Source organism: Hemicordylus capensis, chromosome 5 (assembly GCF_027244095.1).
Source record: "Hemicordylus capensis ecotype Gifberg chromosome 5, rHemCap1.1.pri, whole genome shotgun sequence".
NCBI classification, from domain to species: domain Eukaryota; kingdom Metazoa; phylum Chordata; class Lepidosauria; order Squamata; family Cordylidae; genus Hemicordylus; species Hemicordylus capensis.
The window spans coordinates 147,293,967-147,309,154 of NC_069661.1; the positions used below are offsets into that span (position 1 = coordinate 147,293,967).

At 44.4% G+C, this 15,188-nt stretch overlaps 1 protein-coding gene across 2 annotated transcripts in view; it reads right to left on the reverse strand.

The window, feature by feature from the left end:
• Positions 1 to 14,177, reverse strand: part of CD36 (CD36 molecule) — an 84,701-nt gene extending 70,524 nt beyond the window's left edge. Inside the window, exon 1 of one of the 2 annotated variants that reach the window (XM_053257912.1) lies at positions 14,077 to 14,177. The gene's annotated coding sequence lies outside the window, so the exon portion shown is untranslated. Of the gene's footprint in view, positions 1 to 14,014 lie in introns of both variants that reach the window. The other variant, XM_053257913.1, reaches the window with a different exon arrangement.
• Between the last annotated feature and the right edge of the window lie 1,011 nt (positions 14,178 to 15,188).

The window sequence follows — 15,188 nt, forward strand, 5'->3', positions numbered from 1 at the left end:
TAGGTGGTTGTTGACACCCATGGGTGCTCCACAATAAGGTATAATGGGCTTGTTGGAGTCCCATTATACCCGATGAGAAAAAAAATAAAATAATTTTCATAAATTCATAAAAAATTGTACGAGTGTCCGATTGCTTTGGGGTTTGGGTGGTCGGTACCCCTGGGTGCCAGCTACCATCCTACCAATTTTTGGATGTCCAAACCAGTTCAAACTGGTTCGAATCGAACCACCCCCTGGTTCGGTTCAAATTCGAATCTGCAGCTCAAACCCGATGGCTGGTTCGGTTCGAATTCAAACCTTCAAACCACCCTGGTTTGAATTCAAACCGGTTCGCACATCCCTATTAGAAGACACCAATTCAAACTAATTTGTTATTCCTCTTTTGATCATATTAATTAGATGGGGGGGGGGAAATAAAATGTAGCCCACTAAGTTCCAGCCACTTGGGAGTAAAGGATCCAAACAGCCTTTAAAATTGTAACTGGAAGGAGTGAATAGTGAACTGAAAAGCCCACTTTTTCATTGTTTTAATAAGATACTGATCATAGCTTTGATAGGTTTTTATTTGAAAATAGGATTAGACAAATATATGAAGGATGTGTCTGTCAATAGCCGTTTTCAACAACAGTAAATGGATCCTCCATATTCAAAAGCAGCATTCCTGCGGCATACCAGATGCAAGAGACGGACAAGAGAGGATTCCTACTATGATTTCCTGCTTTTCTGCTTGTGTACTTCCAATGGCATCTGGCTGGCTGATGGCAGTTTCGGAAACAGATGGCTGGACTGAACAGAGCCTTGTTCTGATCCAGCAGGGCAATTCCTCATCATTTAGATTCCTACTACTTCTGCACCTTCACACTATACTCTGGAAAGCTTTGCTGGTCTTCAGAATAATTCACTTTTTAAAAGCCAGTAAGAGTCAACACAAGTATGCTACATGTGCATGACTCAGATCACCAGCATATTTCTTCATTCCCATCTGCCTTTTCATTGTATCACTTGCTATTTGTTCTCTCTTTAGACATTGTTTTGTCAGGCATCATAAGGTAACTGTATGATATCTACTTTTCATGCTTATTTTTCTAGAACTCATCATATGTGCAAGTGCAGAAGCCCTCAAAATGCCTCTTCCCGCCTTCTTGCTGGGTGGCTAACATGTGAAAACAATAATAAATACATAAATAAGGATTGAGGATAGCAATAATTCAATATAATGCAGTTGCACAGGTTTAATATTGTTCAGATCCCCACTCTACGGGCTCGACCCTCCCTTGCCAGGCAGCGAACCTAAAGGGCGCGTGGTGACTGGCCCAGGTCACAGATGGTCCACAGATGGTCCTGCGGCATGGGTCTCAGCAGTACAGTAAAAGAATGCACAGTGGCCAGATACACGGGTCTCAGAGATGTGGCTTGGAACGCCATGGGGCATTGAGCACTGATGGTCCTGGGACATGGGTCTCAGCGATGTGGCTTGGAACGCCGTCGGGCGTTGAGCACAGATGGGCCTGGGACGCGGGTCTCAGTGATGTGGCACTGGCATGGAGCACAGATGGTCCTGGGATGCAGGTCTCAGCAGTATGGTAAGGAACGCACGGGGGCCTAGGATTCGGAGGTGGAACGCCGTGGGGCATTGAGCACAGGGCTCAAGGTGCTTTAGTGTGCCGTGTAGTGCCTGGGAGCAGTGTACTCTTCTCCCTCCCCTTCGTGTGCAGCTGCCTTGTCACGAGTGGCCTGTGTGGTAGCGAGCAGCCCTTGGAAGTGGTGCTCTTCCAATCGAAGTGGGAAGCCTCTAGGTGGACTTGTCATCACTGGCCTGGGCGGCCTTTGTTTTGAGCTGTCTTTGCTCGGAGCTGCCCTTGGCACTGCAGTGTGCTGTGCAGCCCTTGGGAGTGGTATGCTCTTCCCTCCTGCAGTAAGGGGGATTTCACTCTAATGGTGGGCCACTCCTTTTTTCTCTGTTCACACCCTACTGGGGGTCTGGTCCACCAGTTGGCCACAGGCGGATGCGGTTGGTCTGGTCCAACCATGGACATGCCGGAGGACCTAGGGGCCCCCCCTGTGCTTCAATAGGGCACGCAAGGAAGTAAATAGGGTGGTTGGGGATAGCGATCACCACCTTAAGGGGGACATACGAGTGCAGGATGCGACCCTGTATAGAGGGGACGGAGTGCATCTCTCCGACCAGGGGAACAATGTGTTCCTCTGGGACTTGCAATGCAGTCTTCTAGAGGTACTAGCAGGGTGGGGAAAGTGGGGCTAAACAGAGGTTGCCCCACTTCTGTGGCAGGAGAGTGCGGGTGTTGGGTAGGGAGATTCAGGGATCGGTGTTGGGCTAGAGAACCAGTTGGGTGAGGGGGGTCAAGAAACAGCCTTTCAGGGCTTCAGCGGCCCGTAAGGTTGGGAATGGCCCCCACTCGGGGGGTGGGTGCAACTCACCGGCTCAGAGCTTTGATGGCTTAGGTTGGGGGGGGTGTCAGTCCACCCCCCCCGGCAGGGTGGAGCCCCGTGGTGAGAGGAGATCAGGACTTGGAGCCTGACCAAATCAGGACCCGGCCCTTCGCCCTGGTGTGGGGTGCCCTTCACTAGGAAGGGCCACCACGCGAGATGTGTATCCGCACTCTGGTTAATGGGGACCCCATTGCAAGTGTTGTTACCTCCGTACAATAATAAAAGTGGCCCTTATTTACTCCAACTAAGCATGTCCTGTCTTCATTGGGGGCCTGGGGGTGCAATAATGGGGATTTGAGGTGGCCCCATTGTTGCCAGTGGGTGGTACTTTGGCGCTTTGAAGTGCCCAACCTGTTTTTGCACCCCTAGGAGTGCCGCAAGCCAAAACACCAAATGCAAAGTTGTACAACAAAACAAGGAGACCCAACTGCAAGCTAAAAATACAACAGGCCAACTGGTTTTGTGCACATCTCTAGTCCGATATCCTTCCAAGTGCACAAATTACCTCATAAAATCAGCATTAGAGTAGTTTCCACACAGTTACTCTTGAGAGGTATGTTAAAAATTTCCACACACTTAGGTTTAGATTGTTAATGGAATACACACACAGAGTGTAACTAGCACAGATGGTTGTCCCATAGAGCAAAATAAGGGGATCAACACAACAGAGCTGGATGAATGTCAACCACAACTGTATAGTACCCACACACATGGCATTTTTGTGCAGCATTTTTGCAAGATGTCTTCATACAAGTTTAGAGACTTGACCTAGCACAGTTTGGGTGGAGATCTTACTATGAGGCACTAAGCGGTTTTGAGTTCCGACAGTGAGAAAAACTTATTGGCAGTAGTTGGGTAGTATTTAAGCCTTTTTGTTGTTGTTGCCATAGATCTTTAAATTATATAGGAACTGAATATGCTTATTTAGCATGCCTTGGAATATTGTAGGGTAAATACTCTTGGATTTTGTCCAAAAGAAAGAGTGAAAGCCGAGTAGACTTGTAACCCGAAAGTCTTGTTTGGTAGAGAGGGGCTCCCTTTGAACTGGAATAACTAACACATCATACTGAAATAGTGAAATGGTACCTTGACTGTACCCACATTGACAGAGAGCTTTACCTTCAATAATTCCTGGTAGCTGACTGAAGTTGTCCCTGAGAATGCACATTATCCTAATGGGTTAGAGGTTCATCTATTTTCCTCCCATGTCTTTAACCAGTACAATGGGATTTTTATTTATTTCTTTACTTGATTTGTATACCACCCTTCCAAAAATGGCTTTTATTATCTTTTAAAAAAGTGATATGCAGACAGAACTTTTCTTACAACTTACCCTCCATGCCAGGAAATGCGTTGCCTGATTCATTTCTGTTTCTCAAGCTACAGTTGAAGATATAGAAGCAGGACCAGTAAAATTAAGATGACAATTCTATTCTTTCTCTGTTATAATCATAGCTAGCTAGCCTGTACATATTTAAGATCAGGACCAAGGCTTGCAAGTAGAGATGTGCAATTTAATTTGCACATGAATCGATTAGCACATAATCATGGGCAATTAGTCTATTCAAATCCAAATCAAATCACTCCTAAAATGATGGGGCTAGTTTGGGGTCAAATTGAATCAGCCCTGATTCAACATGATTTGATTAGAGGTATTCGCATCACGGGCACCATTTTTGTCTCGGTGTTTTTTCCTTGCTGATTAGTTTTCTGGCACTGGCTTCCAATTGACTTGAGATATCCTTGCTTCTTGGTTGGCTTCTTGTCATTCAAATCAAGTGCTGGCATGTGCAACAGTGCTCCCATTGGCTAGTGGGAGTGAGAGGGCAAAGGAGGGATTTTCAAAATGTATTTAAGGGGCTGCTTGAAGGCCAAGAGAGCCATTGCTTTTGTGCCTTGAGAGAGAAAGATCAGAGAGAGACTGCAGCAGCACTGAGAACAGAATGGTGGTGGTGGTCTGGGCCTATTTACCTGGACCCCAGTGAGAGGAGGAGAGAGAGAGAGAGAGCGAGCGAGCGAGAGCGCGTGCACACATACCTGCTGGGCTTATCTATCCCGTTCCCCCCTCTCCTTTAAATTTAAATAACTGCTTTATTTTATTTTCTATCTTTTAGAAAAAGTGTACCAGCAGTGCTAGTGGCATTAACTGGTTGCTGCTTGGAATTTTATCTGTTTGTTCGCTTTGTTGTAAACTGCCTAGAGACATGAGGTTTGGGCAGTATAAGAATATGTTAAATAAAAAACAAACAAACAGAAAGCTTACCACATGCAAAGGATCCTCAGCAGATAAGCCAATAACCCTTTGCATATCAAAGAGGATTCTGGGTCTATGATATACATTCAGTTCATTCAGGGGGGTTAACCAGGCCTTGCAGCCCAAAAGGTGCTGCATATGCTGCACAACACTCTTCTTGCACAGCTGCACACTGCAGGGAATTTTTGTAGTGCCTGTGCCAGCAGGCCAAAGAGTCATAAGAATAGCTTACTTCAGGGGAGAGATTCAGCGTATAGGTGCTTATATGCCAATGCCAGAAGCCTACGAGCCAAGATGGGTGAGCTGGAGTGCTTGTCTGCTAACACAGAAATAGATATAGTGGGCATAACAGAAACATGGTGGAACAGTGAGAACCAGTGGGACACAGTTATCCCTGGGTATAAACTCAACAGAAAGGACAGGGAGGGGCGCCTTGGAGGTGGAGTAGCACTGTATGTTAAAGAAGGGATAGAATCTAACAAGCAAGAAAACCTAGGTGGACTGGAGTCCTCCACAGAAACACTGTGGGTGACTATACAAGGCCGGAAAGGAAACGTGCTACTGGGGACGTGCTATCGCCCTCCAGATCAAGATGCCGACAGTGACTGGGAGTTGCAGGAGGAAATCAGGGAGGCGTCAAGGAGAGGCAGGGCTGTAATTATGGGTGACTTCAATTACCCACACATAGACTGGGTAAATTCACAGTCAGGTCAGGACAAAGAGGTCAAATTTCTAGATACACTACATGACTGTGCCCTCAAACAGTTGGTCATGGAACCGACCAGAGAGAAGGTGACCTTGGACCTAATTCTGAGTGACACCCAGGACCTGGTGTGTGACATCAGTGTCATCGACCCTTTAGGGAACAGTGACCACAGTGCCATCAAATTCAGCATACATGCGGGGAGAGAATCACCAAGGATGTCTAATGTGGACATTTTGAATTTCAGAAGAGGAAACTTCTCCAAAATGAGTAGTATGGTGAAAAGAAAGCTGAAAAGGAAAACCAGGAGAGTCATTTCGCTCCAGAGTGCATGGAGTTTACTCAAAACCACAATACTAGAAGCCCAGTTAGATTGTATACCCAAAAGGAGGAAAGATACCACTAAGTGGTATGCCAGGAGGTGGTATGCCAGGAGGTGGTAAGATACCACAAAGTGGTATGCCAGGAGGATGCCAGCGTGGCTCATGGGTACCGTCAAAGAAGCCATAAAAGGGAAAAAGACTTCCTTCCAAAATTGGAAGGCCTGTCCAAATGAAGAGAACAGAAAGGAACACAAACTCTGGCAAAAGAAATGCAAAGTGACAATTAGGGAGGCAAAAAGAGAGTTTGAGGAACATTTAGGCAAAAGTATCAAGGGGAATAGCAAAAACTTCTTTAAGTACATCAGAAGCAGGAAACCTGCCAGGGAGGCAGTTGGGCCATTAGACAATGAGGGAGTGAAAGGGATTATTGAGGATAGGGAGGTTGCAGAGAAGCTAAATGAATTCTTTGTGTCTGTCTTCACTGCAGAGGATACTGAGCATATACCTGTTCCTGAACTTGGCTTTATAGGGATGGAGGCTAGAGAGCTGACTCAGATAGAAGTGACAAGAGATGATGTACTAAACTGTCTGGAAAAACTGAAAGCTAACAAATCACCAGGGCTGGATGGCATCCATCCAAGAGTCCTCAAAGAACTCAAACGTTAAATTGCCGACCTCCTTGCTAAAATTTTCAACTTATCCCTGAAATCGGGCTCTTTACCAGAGGACTGGAGAGTAGCAAATGTAACACTGATTTTCAAAAAGGGACCCGGGGCGATCCAGGAAATTACAGGCCGGTTAGCCTAACGTCCATTCTAGGCAAATTGATGGAAAGCATCCTCAAGGATAAAATTGTAAAGCACATAGAAGAACAGGCCCTGCTGGGAGTAAGCCAGCATGGCTTCCGCAAAGGTAAATATTGCCTCACAAACCTTTTGGACTTCTTTGAGGGTGCCAACAAGTGTGTGGATCAAGGTGATCCAGTTGACATAGTATACCTGGACTTCCAAAATGCTTTTGACAAAGTTCCTCATCAAAGACTCCTGAGGAAACTTAGCAGTCATGGGATAAGGGGACAAGTACATGCGTGGATTGCTAACTGGTTGAAAGACAGGAAACAGAGGGTAGGTATAAATGGAGAGTTTTCACAATGGAGGGAAGGAAGAAGTGGGGTCCCCCAGGGATCTGTACTGGGTCCGGTGCTTTTTAATTTATTCAGCAATGATATAGAAGCAGGGGTAAGTAGCGAGGTGGCCAAATTTGCAGATGATACCAAACTCTTCCGGGTAGTGAAATCTAAAACAGATTGTGAGCAGCTCCAAAAGGATCTCTCCAAACTGGGGGAGTGTGCGACAAAATGGCAAATGCGGTTCAATGTTAGCAAGTGTAAAGTGATGCACATTGGGACGAAAACCCCCAACTTTAAGTATATGCTGATGGGATCCGAGCTGTCAGTGACTGACCAGGACAGGGATCTTGGGGTCGTGGTGGACAGCTCGTTGAAAGTGTCCACTCAATGTGCAGCAGCTGTGAAAAAGGCAAATTCAATGCTAGGGATCATTAGGAAGGGGACTGAAAATAAAACAGCTAATATTATAATGCCTTTGTACAAAACTATGGTGCGACCACACTTGGAGTACTGCGTACAATTCTGGTCACCACATCTTTAAAAGGACATCGTTGAACTGCAGAAGGTACAGAAGAGGGCAACCAAGATGATCAGGGGCCTAGAGCACCTTTCTTATGAGGCAAGACTACAACACCTGGGGCTAATTAGTTTAGAAAAAAGACGACTGCGGGGAGACATGATAGAGGTCTATAAAATCATGCACGGTGTGGAGAAAGTGGAGAGAGAAATTATTTTCCCTCTCACACAACACTAGAAGCAGGGGTCACTCCATGGAATTGATTGCCAGGAGGTCTAGGACCAACAAACGGAAGTACTTTTTCACACAATGCGTGATCCACTTGTGGAACTCTCTGCCACAGGATGTGGTGACAGCCAACAACCTGGACGGCTTTAAGAGGTGTTTGGATAACTTCATGGAGGAGAGGTCCATCAATGGCTACTAGTCAGAGGGCTGTGGGCCACCTCCAGCCTCAAAGGCAGGATGGCTCTGAGAACCAGTTGCAGGGGAGTAATGGCAGGAGAGAGGACACGCCCTCAACTCCTGCCTGTGGCTTCCAGCAGCATCTGGTGGGCCACTGTGCGAAACAGGATGCTGGACTAGATGGGCCTTGGACCTGATCCAGCAGGGCTGTTCTTATGTTCTTAGTGGCAAGGAAGCTGCCTTTCGGGCAAGCTTTTCCGCCATTACACACCAACCTTCTCATAGAGGAATCTTTTAGATGTTCTCAAATCATCATCTACATTATCTTTGACAATCTTTACAGCAAGGTTCCACTTCCTGTTCACACCATAGCTTAGTCTAGTCATCAAGCTACCCAGAAGCTACACCTCCACCTCAAGTAACTTAACACATCCATAGACCTAAGGCAAGTGCTGGGAGCTGCTATCAACCAACCCTTTCTTTTCAGGTAGGCTTAAGCTCAAGCAGCTTCCCTGTCCAACCCTTTTTGTCAATTAGAACGACAGTACCTGCCCTACCCATAACAAAAAGTAATGGAGGTATGTATAGAAGGTGGTATGTATACCATAATGAGAATACAGTGGGGCAACAGGCTCTGTACACAGGTCTAGAGAACAAGCAGCTAGAGTTCTTGCCACGCAGAGAGAGATCTTAAGTTGTAACCAAACCACTCTCATGGGTGTGATCTGTGATGTAACTTGCCTACACAAGGAATGGCTCTTCAGCTAGATAGCTTAGGTGTCCTGGCACATTTAGCTTTAGTTATCAAGTGGGTGTGTGCAATACAATTTAGTAGCTAAGTGACAATATCAAACACTGCTGTCAGCCAATACAGTGGATTCCTGCTAACTCCATTCATCCCACTTAAGCTGCTCACTCTACTGTAAATTGTACAACACCATCTGGCACTTTTTAACAGCATACCAAGGATTAGGAACAAGGTAACAAAAGACTTCTAATGACAGCCTGGTTTCCTTGCTTTGTGTTCACCATCTTTAGCAAAGCAATTGCCTACTTTTAGCCTAATGAAGAGATCAAGCTAAGGGAATCCACCCGCAGGTTTTGAAAGGATTGAAAACAGTTCAGTGTACGTATTCCCATTGATAATGGAGACCCATATAGTAGGAAAAAGTAGTAATATAGAGCTTCATCTTTTGAAGAGACATCCGTTGTATCCTAAACCCAATCTAACTTTGTTCCTCTCTAGGGCAGGAATTGCCAGTGCATAGTGTCTATAGCAGTGCTGCTCAACTTTGGCCCTGCTGCAGATGTTGGCCTACAATTCCCATAATCCCTGGCTATTGGCCACTGTGGCTGGGGATTATGGGAGTTTTATTCCAAAAACAGTTGAGGGGCGCTAAATTAAGCAGGCCTGGTCTATAGCAAAGTTTCAAGGCATATTTTGAGATGCCCCGCTGGGGTGAGGACAGCTGGTCTTGTTGTGGCAAGCATGGATTGTCCCCTTTTCTAAGCTGGATCCACCCTGTCTTGCATTTGAATGGGAGACTACATGTGTGAGCACTGTAAAATATTCCCCTTAGGGGATGAAGCTGCTCTGGGAAGAGCATCTACATGCAGAAGGTTCCAAGTTCCATCCCTGGCATCTGCAAGATAGGGCTGAGAGAGACTCCTGCCTGCAACCTTGGAGAAGCCACTGTCAGTCTGTGTAGACCAGGGATTCTCAATGTTGGGTCCCCAGATGTTGTTGGACTTCAGCTCCTATAATCCCCAGCCCCAGCGGCCTTTGATTGGGGATTATGGGAGTTGAAGTCCAATAACACCTGAGGACCCAACATTGAGAATCCCTGGTGCAGACAGTACTGAGCTAGACGGACCAATGGTCCGACTTAGTAGAAGACAGCTTCTTATATTCCTATATCCAATAAGAAAAGGGAGCATGATGTTGGTGAGACTATGAAACATCTGGTGGAGTGGAAGTATTATAAACATCTATGAATGAGACCAACTTCAGACAGGATCAATATCTAGAATAGTAGCAATCACTACTACTGAGAGTAGATATCAGGAACACCAATTTAACCTGACAGTTGCAACTCGGGGAATAGGCCTTTGTGTCTTCATAAGAATCAGTGTCATCTACCAGAGATTAGATGCCAATCTAGAATTTAAATGGTCTCCTATGTTTTATGTAAAATGTTTTCCAGTTAGAAGGAACACACATCTACTCATTTAATCTAGAAGTGTTGGGTGGCCCATCTCAGAAACATTGTAGTTATGAAAGGGTGGACAACTAACACTGAAGGCTAGAATGCTGGCCCTATGAAGTAAAATTTTTTAAAAAACACACACACTACAAAATCACAATGATTTAGCCAATAAAAGTGAATAACTAAATAGAATAGAGCCAAGAAAGATCTTTATGAAGGCATTTAAAAAACCTTTCTCTATTCCAAGTATTTTTATCCCTCCATCTCCCTATTTTGTTTCAAGTCTGCTACTGGTTTTTAGATAGTGCTATCATGAATTGAAATTCAGTGCTTTTATTGCCCTTTAAAAAAATTCTAGTATTGTAAGCCAACTTCCGATTACCAACACATGTGATTTATAGCGGATTCAAGACACAAAAGGAAAGTATTTGTACAGTATGTAGTTTACTTATTCACTGGCTACTTTTGGAATAGTTACTTTCTTAGGGGACTTTTAAAAAATAGAAGTTTAAATGATGGGTATTAGCTGTGATAGCTAAATGAGGTCACCACTTACAAAGGTCTGGACAGCAAGTACCAGAGTTATAGAACAGGGGAAAGCTGTTGCATTCATTCCTCGTTTTCAAATTTCCTGGAACATCTGACAGGCAGTTTCTGTAACCAGAGTACTGACAGACCTTCGGCCTGATCCAGAAAGGCAATATTTTATGAACATAGGAAGCTGCCATATACCAAGTCAAATCACTGGTCCATCAGTGCTGCTCAACTTTTGCCCTCCCACAGATGTTGGCCTACAACTCCCATACTCCTTGACTATTGGCTACTGTGGTTGGGGATTATGGGAGTTGTTGTCCAAAAACAGCTGGAGGGCCAAAGTTGAGCAGCCCCAAGCTCAAGATTGTCTACACAGACTGGCTGCAGCTTCTCCAAGGGTGCAGGCTGGAGACTCTCTCAGCCTATCTTGGAGATGCCAGGAAGGGAAACTGGAACGTTCTGCTTGCAGATGCTCTTTCCACTGCAGTTCTATCCCCTAAGGAGAATATTTACAGTGCTCACACATGCAGTCTCCTATTCATATGCAACCAGGGCAACAAGTCATACTTGCTACCACAAGACCAGCGTTCGCTCTAACAGGAATTCCCAGATGTTGTGGACTACAACTCCCAGAACCCCCAGCTGCAATGGCTTTTGGTTGGGGATTCTGGGAGTTGTAGTCCACAACATCTGGGAATCCCTGTTAGAGTGAACACTGCACAGGACCAGCTCTCGTCTCATTTTACCCCTTCCCTTGTAAGAGAATAAATCTATTCTCATTTCCAGAGTCCTTAGAAGCTAATACAGCAATCTCTTCTAGATCTCCTCTCCAACCAGCAACAAAGAGCAGAAAGGAACAGAAAGTTGCATCTCAAGACCAGCTCCCAGCCCTACCCCATCCCTCTCCTGAATTTTTTCTATACCTAGATGAAGAGGCAAAAAAAGAGGGAAAAGTTCTCCAGTTCAGGCTACAGACCATGCCTAATAGGCAATGAGGGAATGGTTTCTTTAAGAATTGCATAAAGCACACTGAAGGGGGAAAACATCCTGATGTTAATCCAAGTGTCCTCCAATAACCTTTACAAAATGCATTTGTGGAAACTCACTTCTGCTAGTTGTACTTTTCTTTAACAAGCGAGAACAATATGCTGAGTATGTAGAGACTCACACAGTATCAACTCTCACGTGCAGCAGCCTCTTTTCCTCTGGGATTTCTGCTCACAGACATTTCAAACAGAAGTCTCATTTCAGGGTTCACAACACAAACAAGCTCCACTAAGATCTCGGTGCGCTCAGACCTTAGCCAAGGATTTGATGTCATATCCTGCAATATGTTTCCCTGACACAGGGACAGCCTCAACTAGTTCATGGAAACTGTCAATCTCAGGCCCCACCCCAAACACACTGCATTTTTAAAAAAGATTTGGACTGTTTGCAGTCAGAATGCACAGCAGACCACACAGTTCTGTTTTTCATTTCCTCCAACTAGGAGAAAAAGAAACTTTCCTGACCATACTAAAACTCGTGGTATGAATCTTATGTAGATGATTGATTGATTTCATTTCTATACCGCCCTTCCAAAAATGGCTCAGGGCAGTTTACCCAGAGAAATAACAAATAAATAAGATGGCTCCCTGTCCCCAAAGGGCTCACAGTCTAAAAACAAACACAAGGTAGACACCAGCAGCAGCCACTGGAGGTACTGTGCTGGGGGTGGATAGGGCCAATTACTCTCCCCCTGCTGAATAAAGAGAATCACCATGTTATAAGGTCCTCTTTGCCAAATTTGCAGGGGTTAGCAGATGAACAAAAGTTTCTCCATTGGAAGTTCAATTATAAATTCTATCCATCATCATTATCAATTCTATCCATCATAAATAGTACAACATACATTAACTGGGAGCCAGTGACCTTCATGGTTCAAATAGGCACATTCATCTTTTAATGACTGGAACATCACATATGACTTGCATGCAAGAACTCTTCTAGTTATACAGTAGCTACAGTTTGCTTTGCATTATATGACAAGTGGAATGATTAAGGTGACTAAAATGCAAAGCAGAGGCTACTTCAGAGGAGAACGAACGCATAACCACACAAAAGATATGCACCCTCCCATGGATTTGAAGATTATATGGATATGATCTTTAATCATTGAGTCAGCATTCTAGATCAGTCCACTCCCTTGCTAAGTGTATTGAAAACATTTTGCAATGATTTCCCTTCATTAAGTAACATTTTCCCTTCCACTACTGTGCCATGAATACAGACAGTTTTTATAAGAGGCAGTGCTCCACTGCAAGCAAAACACAGAATTATTTCAGACTGAGTGCATTTCCTCATCCCCACCACCAGTCTCAGAAACAGCCATATTTCCACATTAGTTAATTGATTCCAGAAGACATTAGCAAAAGTCTTCATTGTAAAGCTTTCTCCTCCTTACACTTTACAGATAGTGTATGATGGGATTATAAAAGTGTATGATGAGAATTATAAAATTCTCTCAGGTAAGCTTTTAAAAAAACAGTTTCTAAGTGATGGTGGGAGAAACATTAGCACACCCCTCCCCCCAATTCAAAGCATATTTATTCAGTAGGAGAGAAGCACCTCAGCCTTTTTTTGGTTGCTATTTTTCCAATTCAGGTTAGTCCTCCACTCAAAGAGGTTCCACTCATCTGAAACACTTTGAGGAGAAAAGTGTAATTTGGAATCAGGGGTAAGGAACATAGGAAGCTGCCATATACTGAGTCAGACCACAGATCCATCTAGCTCAGTATTATCTACACAGACTGGCAGTGGCTTCTCCAAGGTTGCAAGCAGGGATCTCTCTCAGCCCTATCTTGGAGATACCATGGAAGGAACTTGGAACCTTCTGCTATTCCCAGAGCTCCATCCCCAAAGGGGAATACCTTACAGTGCTCACACATCAAGTCTCCCATTCATATGCAACCAGGACAGACCCTGCTTATCTAAGGGGACAAGCCATGCTTGCTACCCCAAGACCAGGAGAGAAGACAGTCCTCACAGTTTCATCATTCAGCTGTTTTTCCCAACACAGTTTTTCAAAAAAGAACAGAAGGCTGCAGTTTGTTGTAGATAATCCCACTCTAAACAGTCACTCAAAAATATAAGTAACTTTTATTATTCAGACCGTGTGTGTGTGTGTTCTCCAGAGACAAACATAGGTTTGCCATCAAGGATAAACTCAACAAGAAGCTACAATCAGTCATAGCTTGCTTTTAGAAAATATCACAATTCAGATTACAGTTCTATTTTGCATTTGCAGGTGTGTATCCAAAGTGTTTTAAGAAGTATAATGTATGTGAGCTTCTCACAGCTCACTTCTAGCAGGGGCTTACTGTAGAATAAACATTCATAGTATTCAGCCTATTACTTTGAGAAAGTTTCAAAGCTATGAAATAAAAGGTTGTTGGTTAAAATGTGAACAATATCTAACATCACAAATTACCCTTATAGTATCTTATGTTTACCTTCTCTAAGACCTGTCTTTAAGGCACAGATTGCACATGTCTTCTGATCTCAGAATACTTACCTAGACCTTCCTCATAATAAGGTTTTGCTTGGTGGCCACCTCTCAAAAGTCACATGCTTCACCTCTCCAGCTGGGTGAAATGCTAATTAAGCTAGTATTCCTTGGGAGTCTTTAAAAAATCAGCTGTATTCAGTATGAGTCAGGCTGCTAACCACATAAAAGTCTAATTCTGCAGCAACTTACCCATAACAACTTGCCATCAATTTTTTACAGCTTTAGAAAAGTTATTAATTCAATACCTGGTAGCCAGTGTGTTTATAAAAATAGTGACTTGCCAGGTACACTTTCACAGAATGCTGTAATGTGTGATTGAGACAAATGCATAAGGAACATATATCAGTTAGATGATGATGATTATTTATCTATTATTATTATATCCCACCCTTTCTCCAAGGAGCCCAGAGCGGTGTACTACATACTTAGGCTTCTATTTCCCAACAACCCTGTGAAGTAAGCTAGGCAGAGAGAGAAGTGACTGGCCCAGAGTCACCCAGCTAGTATCATGGCTGAATGGGATTTGAACCCGGGTTTCCCCGGTTCTAGTCCAGCACTCTAACCACTACACCACGCTGGCTCTCATACACTCATCAGGGAACCAGAATTGATTGTAATGTTAGTTCTGTTCAGGTGTTTGGCCTTACCTGACTAGAAGGGAAACAGGAGTATGTTGGCTTGCCATGACTCCCATGCCAACACACTAAGTAGCCATTGCTCTCCCCACAGACCACCCTGGAGTAACCCTGCAGTAACCCACAATCCCTGCAGACCACCCTGGAGCCCTTCTCATGGATCGTGAGGAGACACTCACTATCAATAGCTTTTTAAAACAAGGTTTTTATATGTATGTGCTCATAAAATCCATCATCTTTTAGAACAAGCTTATTCCTAGATAATGAAGCTATTCTCATGATCAGTGGAAAGCAGGGTAAGGGTGCTTAGCCCGCTTCCCACCGAGCGTGAGACTCACCGGGCTCGCAACCAAGCCTGGTTTAGTCAAAGCGGGTAACCCGTTTTATTGCCCCCTGCCTTAAGCCCGGGTTAACGGAGCAAGCGCTCTGCTAACCTGGGCTTTCCGATCGTAAATTGCCATGGCGCGGCTCCACGCCGCAACA